Raw genomic sequence first — 23531 nt, 5'->3', positions numbered from 1 at the left:
CTTTTTACCACTCTTTCCTGATCTGACCCTTCAGTAAGGATGCCTCAGTGTCGTCTAGACATGACTGATATGAAACATGCAGACATTAAGGGGCTTATTCACTCAAAGATGGACACGTGTCCAGTCAACTGGGGCTCTGAATGTTTTATAAAAACACAGGAGGTCACAGTTCATGTTTCAGTTGAGTAGGTCTAAGCGTGTGAGTGTGTGTGTGTGTGTGTGTGTGTGTGTGTAAAGGAAGAGAAATTGTATTTGACAGGCAAGGATTTTTTATGCAGCACAAAGCAAATTCAGAGTTCTTTATAAATCATAATAATTAATTATTCACATTTCATGTTACATGAGATTAAAGAGATGTATGTTCACATTTTAACAATTTAGTCATTAAATTGAACTCCTGGTGTGTTTGCCTGTCTGTGTGTATCCGCACACTACCAGTCTATACAGTAAGACACATACCAACAAGCTACAAAAACACAAGCACACAAAGCGTTTAAAAGTGTGTGAATCTTCATGTTAGTGTGAAGACAGTGGTTTTTAACACCGTTTGTATAGTTAGTGTGAGGTTTGAGCCTCTGGCACCGATCACTTTCATTCACATCCCTCCGTGCTCCATACCCCCAGGACCCCCCCCTCCCCTTATCTACTCCCAGAGAGGGTGAGAACCACACTTCACACATAGATACAGCTCACTCACACATATACACACATCTTGGAATGTAGCCTATCTCTTCCCAGCAGCCCCAAAGGCTCTGTACAGCTGTGTTTATACAGCATCTCTGGAAATGAGTCTCTCTCAATGTGGTCATCCACACTGACATACAACACCTGATTTAAACAAAGTTTCACATCACCTTTGCAGGCTTGTTTTAAAGCGGTGTCAAACAGAGCATTTAAATGTTGCCATGAAGCAAGCAATCAGTACTGTATCAGTACCGGACTAAGGGATGAGTTTTTGGTTAGGAAGTGTTTAATGAGGATAAAGTGCCAAAAATGCCAGGGGTCAACACTATGTCTAAGTAATTAAAAGAGTAGTATTTTGCATCAGGCTTTTGCACAGATGTGTATTATATTAGCAGTATGAATAGATGGCAGATAAATAGATATAGACGGACTGTCAGTACTGCTGTCAGTACAAATAATGGGTGATTTTCAGTCTGTCAGGTTTGGCAGTGAAAATCAAGCAGTAACGTTATTGTTCCGAATAAGAAAGACCACCGCCGTGACTCCTGTTGTGTTATTTCTCTGTCTACTCTTATTGCATTTCCTTGTTGTGATGCCATGCAGTGTGACACAAAGTGACTTGGTGTGATGGGATGTGATGTGACGCTAGGTGACAGGATGTGCCGTGATGTGATGCAATGCAACATGATGCTACATTCTCATTAGACATAGACATTCCCACTGTGTTTGGTAACTAATGTAGCCTAATGAGCGTTGTTAAATTGTCATGCCAAAGTGGCTCTTACCAAAATAAAAGCCCCCTTCAATTTTAGTAGGCGTAACACCAAGTCAGATATGAAGAACAAGCAACAAAAGTAGATAGGAAAAGATTAGTTTGGTATAGCTTGTTTATCATCAAAACACACAGGGTACGTAGCTTTGTTTCTTTGTTCTTCTTGCTAATTGCCTGAACCAAGCGTTGTATTTCCTCATAAGTGCCAACCCAGACAAAGCACAGAGTCAGCAAATGCCCCCCACTCCTCCCCCCAGTTCCAAGTGTGCTCCCTAAACCTCAATTATTCACAACTTATGAATAACGCACTTTACCTCAAGCTGGCAAGTGGGGGTATTTTTGCACATGGCGCCCTGAATTAGTCATAAACTCACAATGGCAAAACATACAATTTTCATGCCTCCAGCCTTTTTTCCTTTGTGGGGTTTAAAAGTGCCATAATAAGTATTTTGCTGTCAATACATGTAGAGAGTGTCTAATACTAACCTGTATGCTTTAGCATCAAAGCCATTTCCTGCTTTCAGCGTGACTGACCTGGCATGTGAAGGAATGTAGTCATGTTTAATTGATTTAAAATCTCTACAGCCTTTACTTTACACTTTACATTGTATGGATCAGCATTATTTCAAATTGCCATCAAACAATTAAAGACCTTTTTAGCTTGTGAAGTTCTTGTCCCAGATATTCTGTATCTAAACAGTGTGGTGTCCAACGTCAGTCTGCCTCTTTGACCTTCTGAGTATTGAAATATTTTTCTTTTTTTAATCATTGACATTACTTCATGGGTGGCATAAAACACCAGTGAGATTGTTCTTTCTCCTAAGGTCAGGAGGAGGGAGACTTGACTTTTAATGAGGGAAAAAGTGAAAACTGATACTTGTCATCTCAAAGGTGATGGTTAAAAACAGTAGTTAAATCCATGCTAGGAGGTATCTGGGCGCTCTGACCCCTCTGTGGAGAAGGTTAAGGCAGTTAAATGGAGGGAAGAAGCGCGTCCCATGGCCTACATTAATATACTTTCCAAATGAGAAGTTTTCAGCACGCTGGACAGCGCCCAACAGGACCTGCGCGCCTGTGAGCTGTCCATGGTGCTGAAAGAAGGAAGGCAGTGCAATGCAATGTGCGCGCGTGTGTAGCTTATCTTTTGGTATTACCAAATAATTTTCCTTCTCAACTGATTTTTCATCTGCATAAGCACGGCCACCTCTCTCTCTCTCTCTCTCTCTCTCTCTCTCTCTCTCTCTCTCCACCTTTCTCACTCTCCCAGACCTCCTCGGCAGCGAGAGTTGAATCGACTTTCTATTGCTGTAATGCAACATACAGTTACCTTCTTATGTCGAGGTGTCGCCCACCCACCCACCTCGTGCAGTTGTTCGTGCAAGAGTCCTTCGCGTTCACACTGATGATGCGTTTGCTTGTCCTGTCTCATGAAAGAAACGCTCAGGCCGGTTATCACCGCTGTGTGCGTCTCTATGTTATTTGTGTGTGTGTTGTGTTGTGTGTATGTGTGTGTGTTTTGCCATTGTGTCTTGAATCACAGTGCTGGTGTGAACTGGTTATAAGGCTAGAACTCTATATGCCCCATCAAATATTAAATCCACCACATAGCGTTTTCTCCTCACAGATTGCGTTTCCGCACGCCACACACACACACACACACACACACACACACACACACACACACACACACACACACACACACACACACACACACACACACACACACACACACACACACACACACACACACAATTCAGTTCCGATGGAGTCTAAATAAAATCGGGAGCCTGCCCCCTCCACACCCACACCCCTCCACTCAGCTTTGTGTTACTCTTCATGCACTCAAAAAAAGAATTCATTGGATGAACGTAATTTAATCATGCCATATATATCCCATCTAAACAAATCATGTTTAGTCAGTCTATCTTGATTGTGTTGGTCTGATTTAATTAAATTACGTTAGTGCAACACAATTTAATCGTGTTGGATGAACTAATACAGGTTTTGTCTGTTAAACTAATGTAAATCATGTTGGATGAACTAATATAGGTTTTGTCTGCTATACTAGTATAAATCTTGTTGGATGAACTAAAATAGGTTTTGTCTGTTAAACTAATGTAAATCATGTTGGATTAACTAATATAGGTTTTGTCTGTTATACTAATATCTTGTCTTAGTGTTGTTTTCACTGCTGGTGTAAGCATTATGTTTAACTAACATACATAAACAACAAGCATAACGTTTACAATTTTTATTTAACATTTGGGGTGCAACATAGAATTGACAACCTTACCATTGTCTTATTGTCTTTGATGCATCTCCACAATATGCCACAGTACAACTTAACTGCAGACTTAACAGTGTCTTTAAATCCTTCCAGCACTCAATGAAAAGCACATTTTCTCCAAAACTCATGTTGTTTGTGTCAAATATTAAAGGGATAAGTTCACCCAAAATTCAAATTGCACTCATTATCTCCTCCCCCTCATGTCGACTAAGGGCTGGGAGAAGTTTCAGAGTCCTCCGTGGCTTCTCTGAGTTACAGGGGGTCTCGGCGTAGCAGTGCATGTCCATATCACGGTTGCAAATGGATACCAACTGTCTTCGTCCAAAAAGACACACCAAAAAACATCCAAATACTCCATGCTGCTCGTATGTAATGTCCGTCTTGTATTGAAGCCCCCGAAAAGCTCCTCTTCCTGGTCTGTCCAGATTTGACGAACCGGAGAAAGGAGCTTCCGCTACAAACAAACTTGAAATATAGACTTATTTAATTTTTTTCAGAACAATTTCGCATTTCGGGGCTTCAATACAAGAGGGACATTACATACGAGCAGCATGGAGGTATTTGGATGTTTTTTGGTGTGTCTTTTTGGTATCCATTTGCAACAATTTATATGGACATGCACTGCTACGCCGAGACCCCCTGTAACTCAGAGAAGCCACGGAGGACTCTGAAACTTCTCCCAGCCCTTAGTCCACATGAGGGTGAGTAGATAATGAGTAAAAATTTGAAATTTGGGTGAAGTATTCCATTAACCATATGATGCATTTGGGAATGCTGTATTCAGAGTTCAGCATATACAGTACAGTCTTGCAAAATATGTGCATTTAAAGTTTAACATGCAAACATTTTTTCAACCTTTGTCAAACACAAAAACACACACACACACGATACTTTTCAACATAGGAGACAACAATCATAATCTCAGTCCACTGTGCAAACCTAAATTGCCTGTTGAAACATTTTTCTTCTAATCTTGAACTTTCAAAAACAAAAAATCTGCATTGGCAGATATGTGGGCAAATGCCACCCTTGAATCAGTCTTGATCAAGCTTATTCAAAAGCTTGTTTTTCAGGAGCTGTGCCTTGGATGACAACCTCCACCCATCCAAAGTGCATTGGAGCGTGGGTAGCTCAGGTTCAGACAGTCCAAATAACAGAGCACAGGCAATCGCAGTGTCCCCCAAACCACTGAGGATCCCCACACCTTCAATCAGGACGCCGATGTCCTCTGGATCATCTCCAGGCTCTGCACCCCTCCTGTATGACGTACACTCCCATCACAGATTGCTCCATTGAAGTCTTGGCCTCCGTGTTTGCACTCTATGGAGTAAAATATGACAATAAATACATTGATATGAGTCTAGACAAAAATGTGGAAATTAGGCTTCAACATCAGCAAGAACACTGCATAAACGTTAATTTTATGAAATTTTTTTTTCTAATTTATGCTTTCAAAGTAACAGTACTTAGCATCAAACAACAGATGTCATTTATGTTGAGGGATGTAAAATGATAATGTTACACAACAAACAGGCTCAATTCTGGCCAGGATTTGTACTAAATATATTAAAATGGTTAATAATATTGTTTTAGGACATTTAAAACATACATTCAGCCAATTATATCTCTAGTTTTCAACCTTGCAGAAATATGAGAAATAGCACATGATGAAAAACAAGGGCAAAGCAAAATGCACTTTAGTTATACAGGGTTAGTTATACAGGGTATCACGTTTTAATATGCAATATTTACCACCCTTGCTTCAAATTTAACACATCCAACAAGTAAATATGTGCTTTCTCTGACTGGCTACTTTGTCACACCTCGTGCATGTAACTCACCATATATTCTTTCACGGATTTCTCATGGTCTGCGTTCAGGTAGTCGCAAGGACTTGAGGATGCATGCTCATCTTGTATGTAGTGTCATCCTGGAAAAAAAAGGAACCCATTTTAACAATATTCTGCATTTTAGGCAGCAGTTCCAAAAAGAAACTCCACAGTATTAACGGACTCTCTGAACTTTTGCACAACTTTTGAAAAACTAAATACAAACCTTGGAAATGGCCACCATAGTTCTAATTTTTTCCTGTGCCGCTCCACCTTTCCCTCGAAAGAGCTCCATCATGCGTGGAGAGTGTTGGTCGAGCTCAGCAAAATGTTGATAGCAGAGGTACAGTTGATATGCGTATGAACTCGTTGTCGATCTGAAAAACATCAACAATACACTTGTCATTATTACTACTGTAGCTGTAAAAAAATCGATTCACAATACTATCACAATAGTATCAGCTGTCCGTCTGAGGACAGAGAACAGGTAGGAGGACAGAGACAAGGGAGGAGGATAGAGAAAAGGGAGGAGGATAGAGAAAAGGAAGGAGGACAGAGACGAGGGAGGAGGATAGAGAAAAGGAAGGAGGACAGAGACGAGGGAGGAGGATAGAGAAAAGGAAGGAGGACAGAGAGGAAGGAGGACAGAGAAAAGGAAGGAGGACAGAGACGAGGGAGGAGGATAGAGAAAAGGAAGGAGGACAGAGACGAGGGAGGAGGACAGAGAAAAGGAAGGAGGACAGAGACGAGGGAGGAGGATAGAGAAAAGGAAGGAGGACAGAGACGAGGGAGGAGGATAGAGAAAAGGAAGGAGGACAGAGACGAGGGAGGAGGACAGAGAAAAGGAAGGAGGACAGAGACGAGGGAGGAGGATAGAGAAAAGGAAGGAGGACAGAGACGAGGGAGGAGGAGACAGAATAATAATGATGATGTAGTTTATAATGTTTAAGTAATTACCTACTACTCTCTCTGGCGACACAAGACTTGCACTGCCACATACACGTCACTGAAAGAAAAGAAAGAAAATCAAAAACATTAACAAATGATAAATGAATACACACAGACAAAAATATTAACAACTTACCATGTATTTTTGAGGTGCACAATCTCAGGGCATGGGGACACTCCTTTATTTTGGGATGTATTTCTGGTAAAAAGAGAAATTGTTTAAAAAAGGTTAATACAACATAATGTTTCTATAGTGAATAATCTATAGATATAATCTATAGCAAGTATTACAATACTTGCAGTTACATACATTGAAGACATGACATGTCTTCATCGAGATGACACATAGCCTAAGTTACTGCACCACAGCTTTCATAGCATCATAGAGCATCAACAGATTTAGACCGTTTGCTACCTTCCCAGAACTGCAGCTCCAACTCATGGTCGTCCATCAGTTATTTAGCCTGCTCTTAGCTGAAAAATGACGAGCCATCACAAACGCCGGTAGTCGAGCAGCGCTGTAACTGTGTGTGGCTATGACTACATCCTGGCACGTCACACGCTGTTTAACCAGAGCACACAACCGAGGCGAGCACGAGCACACGCGTACACACGCGCGCGCACGCACGAGCACACACACACACACACACACACACACACACACACACACACACACACACACACACACACACACACACACACACACACACACACGAACGGACACCGGCTAACATGCTAAACGGACTCAGAAACCATAAACATGATGCGCTTTTTCCCCTCTTCTCCACTCGTTTTTGTTAGCCATAGCAAGTTAGCATTAACTGAGAAAAACGAGTGACTAAAATATGTCTCACAAATGTCTAATGTGTACAATACATCACTCACGCTGTTTAATTCAATACACTCTTGTATATATACATCTAAATTACTTACCAATATCACTTGTGGCAAACGTCCATCAAACTTTCCACTCCGACTTTTTTTTCTTCTTTTGAAATTTCTCTGCTTCCGGTGGGTGTGGCGCATGCGCAGTAGCTGTCCCTATCAGAGTCATTGATTTGAAGGACCTCAGTCTCATTGGACTGAAATGAATGAATCTGATTCATCTAACTTTTCCTTGATTCATGTTAAACCAACAAGAACAAATCATTTAATGAACATAAACATGATTCATTCATTTAATGTGAACATATTTCTAGTTTGTTAATCGAACACATGCCCTGGGTCAGTTTTTTGAGTGTGCAGTAGCCAAATGTTGCCCATTTGCCTAAATGTGACTCTCTCTCCCTCTCTCCCTCTCTTCCCCCCTTTCACGCTCTCTCTCTCCCTCTCCCTCTCTCTCTCTCTCTCTCTCTCTCTCTCTCTCTCTCTCTCACACACACACACACACTCGGAACTCTTCGCTGAGAATCCAACCGCAAGACGAGGTTTTGGCTCGTCGGAGCCAAATGAATAAACCCACGGAGTACAGGATTAATTAGGAAAAGGTCCACTTCTCTGTGCAAAGTGTTAACCCACACCTTTTGTCCGAGCCGGTCCTTGGGTGAACCTTGTTGGGATATTTTGGCAGTAGAAGAGGCTGGCTGTTTCCCACCGGGAGGAGGACTAGGAGGGCGCACGACGAAGTAAAGCCGACACACTCATTGAATTTCTTTTTTTTTTAAAGGTATTTTAGGCTGTAGGTGTTGAACTGTTGCAGACACGCCTTTTGGATACAACGTCGGGGAATAACGAGTTGAGGTGTGCAATTGGTGTCGGAACGATTTGAGAAGATGTGAAATATTCTTCCCATTTTTTTGTGGGAACTGGGAGACGGAGGAGATGGGTACGTTGTTAAAACGCGCCAGTTCGGACAAATATTTGCCTCCTGCTTCATAGGATTTTTTTTTAAATTTTATTATTATTATTTTTAGCTGTGTGCTCAGTCAACGTGACCGTGATTTTAAAAAAAAAGTGTTCCCAAATTCCTTAGCGCATGCAGCTTAAAGTGAAACTCAACAGAATGATTATCTTTGACATTTTCTGGCTGGAGATGGTCGTAGGCTATACAGGAGCCCCTAGATAAAACTTGTTTGATAGAAAACACTGTGCCGTTTGATTTTTCTTCTTGGTTTTTCCATGGAGATGTGAGTCCAGTGGAGACCAGTGCGCACCACACAGAGTCACCAAGGCTGCAACGCACAACCCAATTTTCCAGCGGGGGAACCGGGGCTTTGCGCCACAGCATCGCAACGACGCTCTCGCCTTTTCTCGCCTAAATGCCTCCCGGTGCGTCGCGTTTGTAGATGGCCAGTGGATACTGATTCTCCATGGTGTTCACCGGCCAGGGGTCTCGGAGAAGACGGAACGACGGCCGTTTTGTTCAGTAAATCCTGGACACACCTTTTTTAATGTCAGTCAAGGTAAGTTTGGCCTATTCCCACTTGGTGTTAATAGACGTCTGATAAGCATGTTGCTGCGGGGTCCTCCCGGGCGCGATGTTTTTTTTTTTTCTTTTCTTTTCTTTTTTTTTAGAGAAGCTGACCGAAAGCGCGCAGATGAGGCAGAGGTGTTGCTTGTTCATTAGACCTGTAGCCTCACTGATCCCACAAGTGATCTTCATACCTTTGTATTTGCTTCAGATTCCTGCAAAAGTAAATGGTGTAAAATGGGCTTAAAACAAGTTGCCATGAGGATAACATGGCACAATCTATAAAAAAAAATGGCTTAAAAAAGAAATTGAGAATGCTGAATATTTGTTCTTTAATGTTAAATTGACTCAATGAAATCAAGATCAGAATTCATTTATTCATACTGCTCATTTATTCACATGAAAAAATGTCACCCCCTCTGCTTTACACAGTACAACATGTGTGGCCCTCAATTTTTCATGCTTTCACCTGCACTGATGCACCCAAAGTTGCTGGGGCCTCTTGTGTCATGCCCTGGGGACACGTTATGAAGATTAACACAACCTCATGCAGCCTGTGATCAGCACCACTGTACGTTTTTAATACTTTCAAAGAAACGTGCCCAGTTCAGAGAGGTGCAAACATCTGATCAGAGAGAATATGATCTCATTGGAGTGACCGCCTATCCTCTTCTTTGCTCTCCATGCGCACATATTCACAACACTATCTTTACTTAGCACCCACTTTACATATCAGACCATTTTAGGATAAAGGGTTATTTGCCGTAGTGTATTTATTATCTGGATGAGACTGATTTTGACTATGGCACTCTCCACCCGTGGTTGCCTGTAATTTTTCTGGAAATGTAAGCTCACTCTCCTGCTGCACCCATTGTAAGTGACTCCGCATAAAACTGCCATCTTAAAGTCTACAACATAGTATAATTGAATTGCACACGCAGACTCACACATCGTCCCTGCATCGCTTCCAGTTGAAGAGTGGTAGACCTCCAATCTGTTGTCCTCAGATGAATCTTTTTCGTCCACGTTGGTAATGGAAGAATTCCTGCAAATGCTGAGATTGCTCTTAAGGCTCTGTAATAATGAAATGCCCCCGAGCTGCACGGTGAGAAGCAGCTGGCAATTGTTTTGAGTGAACCCTGACCCTTGGAACAAAGCATCAATAAAGCCTGATCATTCATATCTGCCCTCCCCTCCCCTCCCCTTCTATTGATATTAGCTTGTGCAGTGGTGTCTAACCTCAGGCTGCTGTTGAGAGGATTCTGGCTCAAGCTTCAACAAATGTCTGTTAAGTGTTAGGGTTACATACAGAACGGCTGCCAAAAATTCACATTGCTAAATGTATAAAAAGATTTCATTTGGATTCAACTCTGAAAATGACTCACAGCTTCTTCTGGGAAACCAGCTCCTATCTGGGATCAAAACTGTTGAAAAACACAACATTTACAGCGTCAGTGGCCATGGTGACGATCAAATGTCGGATTCTCGAAATGTCAGTGCCACTTTATACGGGCTGTGCTGCAGGATGGGATGTAGATTGTGTCCTTGAGACTCTTTGTGCTGCTTTTGGAGGGTCAGGATCTTGTGGCAGTCAGGGACAGTAAGCTAACGAATTCTCTGTTGTTTGAGAAACAAACACAGCAGGGAGAAATGCAAAAATCATTTGAATGAAGACAAGGAGGAGTGATACATCATGGTGACATGACTTTTATAAACCAGGGTCAGGGTGCATTTGCAGTTTGTTCCATTGAATAAGAAAAAAGCCCTGCTCACATGCCTGTATACACAAATGGCCTCAGTGAGATTTAGTATTATGGTTCACAGTAGGGGGACAGAAAGGGCATTTATGCTTCTTTTGGAGCAGCAGCTCACAATGACCTGAAAGTAATATGAGATATAATAGAGAATAGAGAGAGAAGGTGTGTGTATAGGAAATGAGAGAGGTAGAAATAGAAAGGAAAGGTAAGACAAGTTGACAGAAAAAAAATAAATAACGAGGGAGACTGATTGAGAGACAGGGAGTGGACAAGGAGTGAAAGATGATGATGATGATGAGTGATGAGGATGATGGGTACAGGAGGTGTAAAGAGCAAGAGAGATGTTGTGGGGGAGACATAAGGAGGGAGAAGAGGAGATGAAGAGGTGAAAATGACCACAGGCAGGAGGGGAGCACAGAGAGCGGGGTTGGGAGTGGGCCTGCAGTGAATGCTGGTATTATTCAGTTAGGTGAAACGATCGGTTTGTGCACGGCAAACTGTGCGACGAGGGCTGCCACATACTGCGCCGTGAGAGCCCCCTACGAAGGCCAGACGAAGCAAGAGGCAGCGCGAGACGGAGAGACCAGAGCAGAGAGGAGGGGGAGGCAGGGGGGCAGGGGAGAGGTTGTCGATATTCTGTGATAGAAAACAAAGGAGGAGGAGGAAATGTGATGGGTGGAGGGACAAACCCCAGCAGAGAGAGAGAGTTAGACACAGAAAAAAAAGTGTGAATTGCAAGCGAAAAAGGTCTGAGAGCAAAAATAATAAAATAAAACAGACCTTAATTGTCTGACACGATGTAGCGAAGGCGTGAAGTGGGGTTTTGAGTTTGTCTTTCACTTCACTGATATAAAAAATTCCCAGAATTTAGCTGAGTCTGTCTTTCAGATATAAAGCACCGTTTGATGAGTATTATGAATCAGGAGGTTTTGACTTTAGGCCTCTCATTCTCTGTATCTCTCTCTTCCTGGAAATGTGAGTCACTGTGAATGCCACCAACAGGCAAGGCTGTTGACTCATACAGTATATGCTCACCCACAGGCTATGCTATTGTTTCATACTGAACGTGATTGTGGCCCAATGTTTGTGTATGTATGCGGTGCTGTATGAGGTGGACCGCGGATATTGTACATCAAAGAAAAAGATATACAGGTCAAAATTGTCAAAAACACCTCATGGTGAGGTGGTCGTCTGACTGTGAGCATAACATCAAAATAAAGGAGTAAAACGATGGTTGTCAGAGCTGTAACTCTGTTCAAAGACCCAATGAATAAAACACATAAACTCCTCAGTTATTAAAAACTTCAAATATTTAATGAGGCATGGGGCAAAGTCTGAACAGTTATGACAACATGTGCCAAAAGATGTTTGCAGAGAAGAACAAGGGGGTAGACAAACACTTGCTAGTCACTACTAGACTCAAATATTAAAACTGAGTCAATATAGTTTATATTAATTTGTGTGTATTCATTTATATAAGCTAAAGCTCTTAAAGTTAGACATAAGAGATGTGTATATACATCTGTTATATACCTTTATGTTTAGCTTAAAGAGGTCTTATAGTAAATGGTATAAAAACATTTGTTTTAGGAAATTAGATCTAATGATAACTCTGCATTCTGCTATGGTTGTTAGCCAAAATAAAACAGTATATCCCATACACAATTCAGGTATTGTATAATATCAGTATAATGAGAGTTTGGCTCAGTCAGAAGGCAATGTGTGACCATAGCACTTACGAATTCATTATGCATGTACATATATGCATGCATATGTTTGCGATAAGCGTGCACGTGTACAGTACTTCCCTGCAGTTCAGTGGGAGACGCCAGTGAATTATTTCACAGGCCTCGTCGCCCTCCACAGCTCCATAACTGTCCCTCTCTTCTCCTCTACTGGAAGCATGTTCAGAGGAATCTTTTAATGGCCACTGTGAGCAGGAGTAAAGTCAAGTCCAATTTTATTTATACAGCTCAATATCACAAATCACAACTTTGCCTCGGGGGGGGATTTACAGTCTGAACAGCTTATATGACCTCCTCTGTCCTTTTACATCCTCCAATCAGATGAGGAAAAACTCCCCCTTTAAAAGAATAAGAAATGAAAAGCAATAGATGTCATGTGTGTGTTAAATAGAGATAGTAGATTTACAACAGCAAGAGTATTTCAGTGTGCATCCTTTAACCGCACATCTGTCTTTGTCTGACACAAAGTTACATGCATGTGCTCAGCCAATCAGGGCACACCTACTCAATGCTCCCCTGTGAAAGTACAACGCCAGCTGTCCATTTCCCTTTTCTGCTCTCATTTGACACTTGTAGACATCAACAAAAACCAGGTTGGCTTCACCAAGGTTCTGGGATCTGTTCTTCCTGGATCAGCTCGGATGCTTCGGTGGCCCTGCACTGACACTGTTTTATTTCAGCTTGCTGGGCTTCAATAAACCTGAAACAAACAGTAAATATTTACCATACAGTCTATATGATGATTGCCTCTTTCTGGCTTTCAGAAAAGGCACAGAAACCGTGACTGATAGAGGTTGCTGCTGTCATGCCTGGTGGAGAAAAAGTGAAACATTCCTCTACAGCACAACACAACAGAAATAAGCCCTAGCTATTGGAGTCTGAAGACCTGATATAATATATATCCTGACATTAAATTCTGGTGTTTTTAAGTCAGTGAAAATATTTTTTTTTCAGTGTATAAACCCAAACATCACTGCACTGTAAATATCTTGTAGTTCCTGCATTCAGCCAGACATAAGAGAAGGCAGAAAATAGTGTGTCTGTGTGGGTGTCTATGTTTTGTATCACTTTATTTTTGCATCTGTTATGTATAGGCAGGGTATGTATGTAGTGTGTCCTTACAGTATCGCACCTAATCCAAGTGCTTTCAGTCAGTGTGCTCAGGTGCAACAATAGATACAAACCTGCAGACACACACACACACTGCAGCTAATCTCTGTTGACAAGCAGCAGTTTCCTCTTCGCACAACATCCCAGTTACAGATGATTGTATGCTGCACAGCAAGTGAGGGTGTGGATTTGTGGTAACTGGGTGTGCATGTATTTGAAATGATATGTTTGTCATGTCAGGGATTATTGTGCCACCATTTGAATTCCCATGACAGCTGAGCATTGCTGGTGAAGCTGTGGGCCACTGTACATAAAATGTGCTGTTACATTGAGAGCTGAAATTTAGAATTGAAATGATTTCCCTTTATCTTTCATTTTTACACAGACAACAGAATATTAAAATGTAAATGTTGAAATGTTACAGTGCCTACTTAAGTACAATCAATTCCAAAAATGTGACAATTAAGCACTAGTGGTCCTGTTTATTTGTTGTTATAGAAAGTTGCATTAGTAGCTATAATCTTTAATTCATGAGCCTGAAGTTACCACCTGTAAATTATTTCTTTGATATGAACAAAATAATGTTTAAGTCATCGATCACCAGTGGCACAAAAATAGATATGCCACTTAATTACAGCTCTGAAATTTAAACAGAATAATTGCTTTAAGTATAACAATGTCTGCCAGCAGCAATTAGCTCAGTTTAGCACAAAAAGTGAGAAAATTAGGAAACAGCGACAACAGCACAATGGCTTATTTACATTTTTATAGACTAAACCTGCATTTGATGAATGCTGTGTTATGATTGCTCTAAAAGTGCTCGTACGTGGACTTTTTTTCAAAGTTCCTTATAAAGATGGTTTCCCTATCATGTTACAGTAAGTTTGATGTGCAGAAATGGTTTCGGTTGTACTGCACAGTCCTTAACACAGCACAGCAGTTTACTGCCGATGTATTAAGTGAGTGCCTCTTTAAAAACATAGGCTTTTACAGGAAAGGAGTGTATTAGAGAGACTGTGTGCTGTCTCTTCACAGGTGTTTAGTGGGTTTTGGACTAAATTGTCCCCAGAAGGCACCTCAGCATGTTCTTTTGTCCTGCTAACATCCAACCTCCCACCTGCTCTCCACATAAATGATCGGCTAACATTTATCCCACTCCACCATTTTTATTTGCTGCTAGATTTCCTTTATTCTTAACAAATATAACTGGCGCCTGTGTTCTCTCACCCACATGAAGATCTCGCCTCGCTGACATTAAACTTCTGGATTAACCCTAGATTTGTTATGGTTTAGTACATATGCATGATATTCTGATACAGGAACATGTCAGCCCATAAAACATACACTTGCAGGTAAATTTTATCATCCGATGTTTCCATATAAACATAAAAATCTCTCACTCTCATCCACATAGGTACACTCACACACCTATTCCCTCTCTGACACACGCAGGCTCACACATGGTCCCTTGGCATGCCTCTCTTGCAGCTGTTTTGTCACCTGCAAGGGCTGACACCAGTAAAGAAGGCCATCTCAGGCCTGCTCTACCGTTACTAAGTCATTTTGACGGACACCGCATCCCGCTGTTCAAACCCACTCTGCTCACTGATGTGAACAAACGGCAGCCCTATAGCATCAAGATTTGTGACCTTTCGGAGCTGGAGTGTCACTTGCGTAGCATTATTGTCTCATAATGCTCTGCATGGCCGACTGCATGATTAATAGATCATTTTGTAATTGGAAGGTAGAATAATACTGTACAGTAGTTATTTGGAGTAATTGTGCCTTTAGATTCTTCAGAGAAATTGTTATTATCACGCAGCTAATGAAAGTTTTTTTTTCCACCTATGATATTTTAGAAAGGACTTCTTGAATGACTCATCTGTTACTTGAAAAGGCATCATTCACGCAGGATCATTAACAGCAGCAATTGTTCCACATTACAGTAATTTTGTTCCGAGCTGTAAATTACTTGGGTCAAGAGAACTGTAACAGGTACGTTTCATGAGGCACTTCTTAAAATAGATTCACAACTTAACGTAGAAATGAAGCCTGTCCTCGAGTTCGTCATCTGGCCTTTCAATCATAAAGCAACCTCTGAAATTTCTGTCGCAAACTTGTAAAATTTAAGTTTGGTTATTATAAGTGGGGAAGGCTGTATGGTCCATCAACTTTACTCCAGTACTTCCTGCACCTCGTCCTCGACCCACTGAGCCACCAGGACTAATGCCACGCAGTTTTATAGAGTCAGCTTTCTGGAAGCAATTTGGAGACCCAGGGATGCATATGACTGGATTCAGGGAGACATCTGACTGGATGATACAAGTTATCGCTGGAAAACAGCTTCCTGCTTTATCTCGTCACATCTCTTGTTTTGCCCTGCATGCACGCTAAAGAATCTAATGCAGTGCTAAATTCAAGAGGCAGGGACCCAACAAAGCAAATGTCAGCATTTTGGTTTCAGAGGTTACCACAAAGTGGCAGTATTTTGTTTAGACTTAAGAAAAGTGGCATTAAAGGCTGTCATGAAAGCAGCTGTGTTACTTGGCAGCAGTGTGATAGCTGAGTAAAGATTTTTAACAGGGTATTATTTCTCAGTGTTGAAAGACACGGTTTCATAAAAACCTAATCCAGACACCAACACATCTGTGACAGTGTAAATGCCAGCAATTCCTTTCATTTTACATTCAGAGCAGAAATAGTTGATTAAGATTAGCATGTATGATTTCTAATGAGACATGTCATTGATCTAATGTCAGCAGTGACTGAATTGATGGAATATGATACCGCATTTTATGAAATGAAATAGGATAGTTCTTGCTAATCATCTGGACCGACTCACGTCCTCTGTCCCTCTGTTTTCTGCCAGTTGCTTGTAAATTAAAGGGGACTTATGGAAATATCACTTTTCGCTCTTTAACATGGGTGTTTGTCTTGACTTCCGGCCCCCAAAATGTGAGAACTGACAAAAAAATCTGTAATGTGCAGGCTACCTAAGTTGGAATCCACGTGGTTTTACGAGCTGTTCCCTCAGTTGTCTTCCAATGATGTAACTGGATTCGAATTTGCATAATACCACCCGTACCTGGGACCGGTAGAAGGGGTGGGGCGGGGCAAGCAGGGGTTCATTTGTATTTAAAGGGACAGGCACTGAAACCAGCCGTTCTCAACAGGGCTGTTTTGAGAGGATGAAAAGAGAGCTGTGATGTTTGATCCTTGGGGTATTTTGGCCAAGCATGTCACAGATATGTCTTAAAACACCTGGGAACTATTTTAATTTGTGGAAAGGGGGATTAACACTGACTGTTGCCAGGGGGTTTGTGCGAGTGTGTGTCTGTTTGCATGCAGTTGAGAGAAAGAAATCTAAGAGGAAAGGGAGTAGGTAGAAAATTTGTTTTGGGCTGGAAGCTTGTTACTCTCTCTCTACAATGCTCCCTTCTTCTTCACGCTCCCAATATTTGATAGCGCTGTTCAACTCACCTAACCCCTCTCTCTTCTCTCACCTATAGTTGCCACTTTCTGCTTCCTTCCCTTCCAGATGCACCTTCAGGTTACCACAGTGATAGTTCAAAACATTTTCTTCACAAACGTCATCTTCATTATCTCCACAAATACCTTGTCATCGCCGCCATCGCCGCAGCCATCATCGCATTCACAAGCAGCGTCAGCAGAATTACTGCCATTATCATTTGTAATTATCATTACCATCATTATGAAATCATAACCATCCCAGCTCCTTTGTTCATCCTCCCCTCACTCCTGGATACAACCCAGAAGCAACAGCTTGACAATATAAAATTATTTTTCTCATTTCTCCTTCTGCTTTATCACCACGTGCCAGTCAAAGGGACCAAAATATGCTTTTATTGAGAGGAAAAACTGATGACACACACACACACACACACACACATGCAAACTAAAATGCCATCTTCACCCTAACCTTAACCACTGACACAATATCTGCTTTTTCCTGGTTGGGGGCACAGCTTTTGGCCCCAGTTGGACAAGCCAACCCCAATTAACTGGGCCTAAGCCTGACATTTGTCCCCAAAAATAACTTCAGTTGCACACGCATGTGCACACACGCACGTGCATACTCACACACGTGCATACTCACACAAAACTGAGAGCTCTCTATTTGCTGACAGATTTGATTGATCTTATACAGTGAACTGTATGTGTGACTGAGGGAGTGTGTCCATGTGTGTGAATTAAAGCAGAAACACAGGTACATAATTGGTGTCATGAATTTCAGTCCAACAGAAATATCCACCACTGGCACTTTCCTTGTATATTGTCTATTTAATATTTTAAAGTCTTGCGTATGAAGACTGATGCCCCCAGCCACCCATCACATTTCAAGTATTTGGTGATTAACAGCTTGTCAAATCCAACATGTAGCCAGATCGTCAGGAAACAACGTCACCCCTCTTGTGACATCTGAATCCTGCTCTTTCTCCCTTAGTGTCACAGGCATGTTGAGTATCATAATGATGTGAAGTTGGAGTTATGGATTATGAGTAATTGCTGCAGTCATACAACATGACATACAATATCACCCAGAGAGAATGGTGATGGAGTTTGGAAAGGAGAAGCCTGGAAGGCTGAGTGTACATGTGTGTCTGCTGACATTTTGAGGCCACAGAAAAAGGATGATGTGATGTTGCATTAGATAATTGACAGAACAGACTCAGGACATGCTGGATTGTTGTAAAAAGTGAAGTGATAAAAATGTCCTTGAGATGTTTTTTTTTTTCTGTGAGTAGGAGAAAGTGTGTAACTTATGATTAAGTCTGGTGAGTTGTAATACTTAGCTTTAGACAACGTATTTTAACCTGTCTAGAAAGACAAGACAGTGTTTTAAGCCTAAAATGAGCAAAACCAATGTGTTAAGTTAGCTGTAGCAAATAAAAACTGAAACTTAAATATCAGTTTAACCAGTTTTCAGACTTAATTTTCGGTTCAGCCTTCTCAAAACTAAAACACTAAAACAAACTTTTATAGCTATACTAGATCAAGTTATTTTGAACATACAGTAATTAATATTTTACAAAAGTAATGTCTGAAAAATACACATCATATCTTTTCCAGCTCCTCCTCTGTGATACTGAGTCATTCCCAGACCACACAGAATATACTGTACAGACTCAATGTGTCTGCCCTGTAGCCTCCTACAAGTTTGACATGCCCCGAATGAAGGCACCCAGGCGATATCCTAACCAGATGCTTGAACCATCTTAACTGACTCCTCACAATGCGTCAGAGCTTGTTACCCTTTCTGTAGGTAACAATTCAGCTGCAGCATCTGCCGTCCCATTCTTTTGGTCACTACCTCCATCTTGTGACCATAGGTGAGGTCCAGAATTAAGATCGACAAATAAATCTTTTCCCCTTCCAGCTCAGCTCCTTTCTTCACGGTCTGTTACAATATACACTTTACTGCTGATGTTGCATTTATCCACCTATCAATCTCCCTCTCCATCCGTGAGCACAACACCATGAAACTTAAACATATTCACTTGGTAAACAGTCCAACAATCCACAGTTTTCCATATACTGAGCCGTTGACCCTTATAACAGCTTGTTCACACTCAGATGCAAACCCCAGTGCATGCTAAAGGTGAGTGGAAAGTCTGAGACCCCAAACCAGGTAAACTAATTCTGACCATACTTACCAGGAATGCATTTGTCTCCCTTTCTAAAATGTGTTTGACATCCTGCCAAGAAAAACACAACTCTCATTTTAGTCATACAGGAACTAGATATCACTTAGCAACAGCCCTAAATCCCCATATTTATACAGCAACCTCCACAAGATCCCAGTACCCACAACTCTTCAGGCTCTGCCTCCTCCTCAGATGACATATTAGTCAGGTTTTTCAAAGTGCCCTCCTGTGGACACCAGTATGCCCACTTCAAGCAAGCGACTCTCTGCTCCTGTTGAGAACAGCCTGGCCTAAGTCCTGCTTCCCCTTCCTGAGAGGCTGGATGGTTTGCCAGAGCCTTGAGGCCAAACAGTAGTTCTTCTCCATGGCCTCTCTGGATTCCACTCACAGAATGACTATTACATATGCAACCACTGCAGATCTTGGCACTTTTATCTGCTGGTATCTGTCTTCTTCAACCTGATGGCTACCAGTGTCTATTAGCAAGTTCTTGAGTTGTTGCCATGACTGACAGCTATATGCCCACTATGGCTAGGCTTTGGACATATCCCACTTGGATTCCAGACCTGCAACATTTCCCAGGATGTGTGAATTCTTCTTCTAGGGGTGGGAGTTAAAGATCTCACTGACAAGGACCTCAGCCAGACATTCCTAGTTCACCCTCACTAGGGTTTACCAGGTCACGTCACCTGCTAACTGACCACCAGGTGGTGATCAGCTGACAGCTCTTCACAGCTCTATCTAAACCATACTGCCACGGATCAAACAACACACCGTCAAACTCAATCCTGGAAGGCTAAGGCTTAAAGTGTTGTCATACCAAGTCAACTGATGAACCACCTTGATGAAATTAGGTGTTTGTTATGGCCAGGTCATGGCCAGCAGAGAATTCCACCAGCCAAATACCACTTAGGTTGAAATCAGGCACCAGAGACACACACTCTGTCTTTACTACTGTTTTCTGTATAACTGCAGACAATGATCACAGCCTTTCCCTTGGAAACTTCCAGCTGCATAGAGGCATCCTTCTTGTTCTCTGGGGAGAAGCCCAAACACAGTAGCACTCAGCCAGGGGCACTTTCATATTCCTACATTTGACAAGCACCTCAGGGCCACACCAACCTGGGTAACTCCAGACAGAGACAGAACCTGACCAGGCTCCAAAATGTCTGTGTGGAGAGATGTGAAACTGTACTGAGCCGGTACTGCTCTGCCTCCCTACTGTATATAGGTTGGTTGGTCAGTGCATCACATCTCGACTGACATATCGGAACAACAGGGTTGATAGCCTTAAAATTGCAGAAGGATGTAGTTTGGAGTGGATACAGCCACCATGAGTCACACATTTGGAGTTTTGAGTGAAATGTCTCAACAAAATATTACGTGAATTGACATGCATTAATTTTACCAACTAGAAAAAGCGTATTATGACATCACAGACCTGAATTGTGTGTTTGGCTGTTTTGTTTTGTTCTCCCCTCTCCATCTATTACTACATTTTGCCCTTTTCTACCTGTCTGATCTCTCTCTCTCTCTGATGCCAGCCATGTTTTCTAAGGACCGGAGAGAGGTCTGAAAGACATATGGAGCTATTGTGGTTGTTGATGGTGATGACGCCAAGGTTCCTTTGAGCACCTCCCTGATTCATTACCCCAAGGCACTCATAAAGCTACCAAACACAAACAGACGTGCATAAAAAAACAAATCCACAAACAAACACACAAATGAAAAGCATTGATAAACAGGCATACACACGTTATAGATGCAGAAATACACTTTTGTGCATTATACAGAAATGCATGCAGACACACAATCACACTAAATGCAACACTAATAAATACATGATCATTGATGTAGAAATACTGTAATGGATTTATACACACTCACCTGCATAAATACATAAACATACATCATCTTCTCCACGCACACACACACTCATTCCATGCAAGATTGCTGATACACTCTGTCCTCTTTCCCCCCAAGGATTCTGGTAATTAGATTCCTACAGGCCAAGTCTCTCAATTTCACTGCATTTAATTGGAAACACACACAGACACACACACACACACACACACACACAGACGGACGCACAGACACTAGTAGGCTCCACAGGTCCACGCTTGTTGATCACAAGCCAGGAACTGTGCGGCTCTAATAATTAATTTCTACGCTGGCCCCCCTCACACGCCTCATTTACCAATCAATCCCAACGTTGCTTTATGAATTCTATTAAGTTGGCCTGTGTTCCGTCACGATGGGATGGAGGGACAGACGAAAAGACGGAAAGATGAAAGACTTGGGTGAAGCATTCTTGTTGAACGACAGGGTTGAGCTGCATATTAAGTGTTCATGGATGGGTGGGCTGCATGGAGGTGAGCGGGTCGAAACGTCTGCATGTGGGCGCCACCCTTGAGGTATGAGGGCAGGCATGGTGGGGGGAAAAAAAGACAAGCACATCAAAATCCACATGCTGCTCCCTGAATGGCATGACGCTGATTGCCACTGACATCTCAGCCCTGGGCTTTCCTCTGTGTTAAGAGCTCTGGTGCACCTGAATCCAGACAGGCGTTTACTGTAGTTGATCAGGTGGTTGTGTTCTTTATACAAAGGGTGGTAGAAGCATGATGGAAACATTCGTGGCCACAAAATGTATGCTTAAAGAACAGACTTTTATTGGACTTGCTCATGATCCAAACTCACTCCCTCAGCTCATTGAAATGCAGTTTTTAACTTTGCACTTCAGTGGTCTGCAGCCGTTGTGGCTCAAACTCGAAAATTTCCAACCAGGCCAAAGCGAGAGGAGATTTTGGAAAAGAGCTTTATGGGCTTTTTTGTTGCAAGTTTTTAGATGAAAAACTGAAACCACTCTCAGGTCTGTACAGTAAACACGAAGCAACAGCCAGTCAGCTGGTCCGCACAGCTTAGCACAAAAACTGGAAATGAATGAGGAAACAGCTTTGCTCAGAAATATTGACCCATTCCTTTAAATTCATGATCTTTGATATTGACTACTTCCCTCTTTTATCATGTGAATTATAGTTCATAGTGGCTTGATTTGGAAATATCTCTCTGCAAAATGAATAGCCCAATGAAAAATGTTCTTAAACCTTTAATAACCTTCACCTTTATTTGGGTGGCAGTAGATTTCAAAGCAGATAATCAGGTTCATCTGTAGGGCAGGACACACACTAAGGTTTCTTTGTAACTTTAAGGTCGTCACGCACAATAATTATTACATAATGTGTGGTATCTTGAGGAAATGCTGGAGAGACGAAGCAAAGGTAGCTACTGCTGACACCTTCCTTGGCGGCAGCATCTGTAGAGTCTATATTCCACTGGGACTATGACCAGAGACCATCTGTCATTCGCTTACACACACACACACACACACACACACACACACACACACACACACACACACACATATAGACACACGTAGTGTAGAAGAAAATGCAGGGTTTTGAGGATGGATGGATGGATGGATGATAGATAGATAGATAGATAGATAGATAGATAGATAGATAGATAGATAGATAGTTGACTGTGTGTGAGTATGAGTTACTCAGCTATATAGCTCATAACAGGTTCCAACGCAGTGTTCCAATAATGGAAACAGCCTCATGTAATATTTCTAAATTATTCTTATTATTAAGAACTGGAGCAAGCAATTAAGGAAGACAGTTTAATCTGTTGTGGATGCAGACACAAGCAGTGAACTAGACCATGAAAGCTCTCTATTTTTGACGACACCTCTCATCCCTGGAGAGGCAGCAAGCATCCTGGGGCACTCTCGCTGCTGCCTACACACACACACGCACACACGCACACACACACACACACACACACACACACACACACACACACACAGTTGTACACCCAGGGGTGGGAGGCTATACATGGTTGTTCGAGGACATACAAATGCACAAGGGATATGTCTATATGTGAAGATGTTTTAGGGGCATGGGCACAGTGTGTTTTGCCCTATTCTCTACAGTTCACTTCGCTTTTGTATTTGGACATGAACCATCTGATCTTTATGTAGTTTGGGTGACGGAAGCCAGATGTCAAGCAATATTTTATTGATGTATTAGCATTAAATTAAAAAGTTTTACTTTTATTAGGGCTGTGAAACAATTAAAAAATTAGCATGATTAATCACAATACTACTCTGATTAATTGTGATTAATCACAATTAAAATACGAAATATTATACCAGTATAAACTAATATTACTTGTGTTTCCTTCTATTCTGTCTTATAAAGTATTGAAGGATGCATTTAATGCACCTACAGTGAATCCATTAGAATTTAAGGAATCAATTTT

General features: G+C 41.7%; 1 protein-coding gene across 3 annotated transcripts in view; it reads left to right on the top strand.

Annotated features, from left to right (window-relative positions):
• Positions 1–7912: 7912 nt before the first annotated feature.
• The window catches only part of cacna1ia (calcium voltage-gated channel subunit alpha1 Ia), a 153388-nt gene continuing 137769 nt past the window's right edge, over positions 7913–23531 (top strand). For all 3 annotated transcript variants that reach the window (XM_085784484.1, XM_085784483.1, XM_085784485.1), the window contains exon 1: positions 7913–8922. The gene's annotated coding sequence lies outside the window, so the exon portion shown is untranslated. The remainder of the gene's footprint in view (positions 8923–23531) is intronic.

The sequence above is a fragment of the Trachurus japonicus genome, chromosome 8 (assembly GCF_045865225.1).
Source record: "Trachurus japonicus isolate A0001 chromosome 8, Traja_1.0".
Taxonomy (NCBI): Eukaryota; Metazoa; Chordata; class Actinopteri; order Carangiformes; family Carangidae; genus Trachurus; species Trachurus japonicus.
This window is presented reverse-complemented; position numbering and strand designations above follow the sequence as displayed.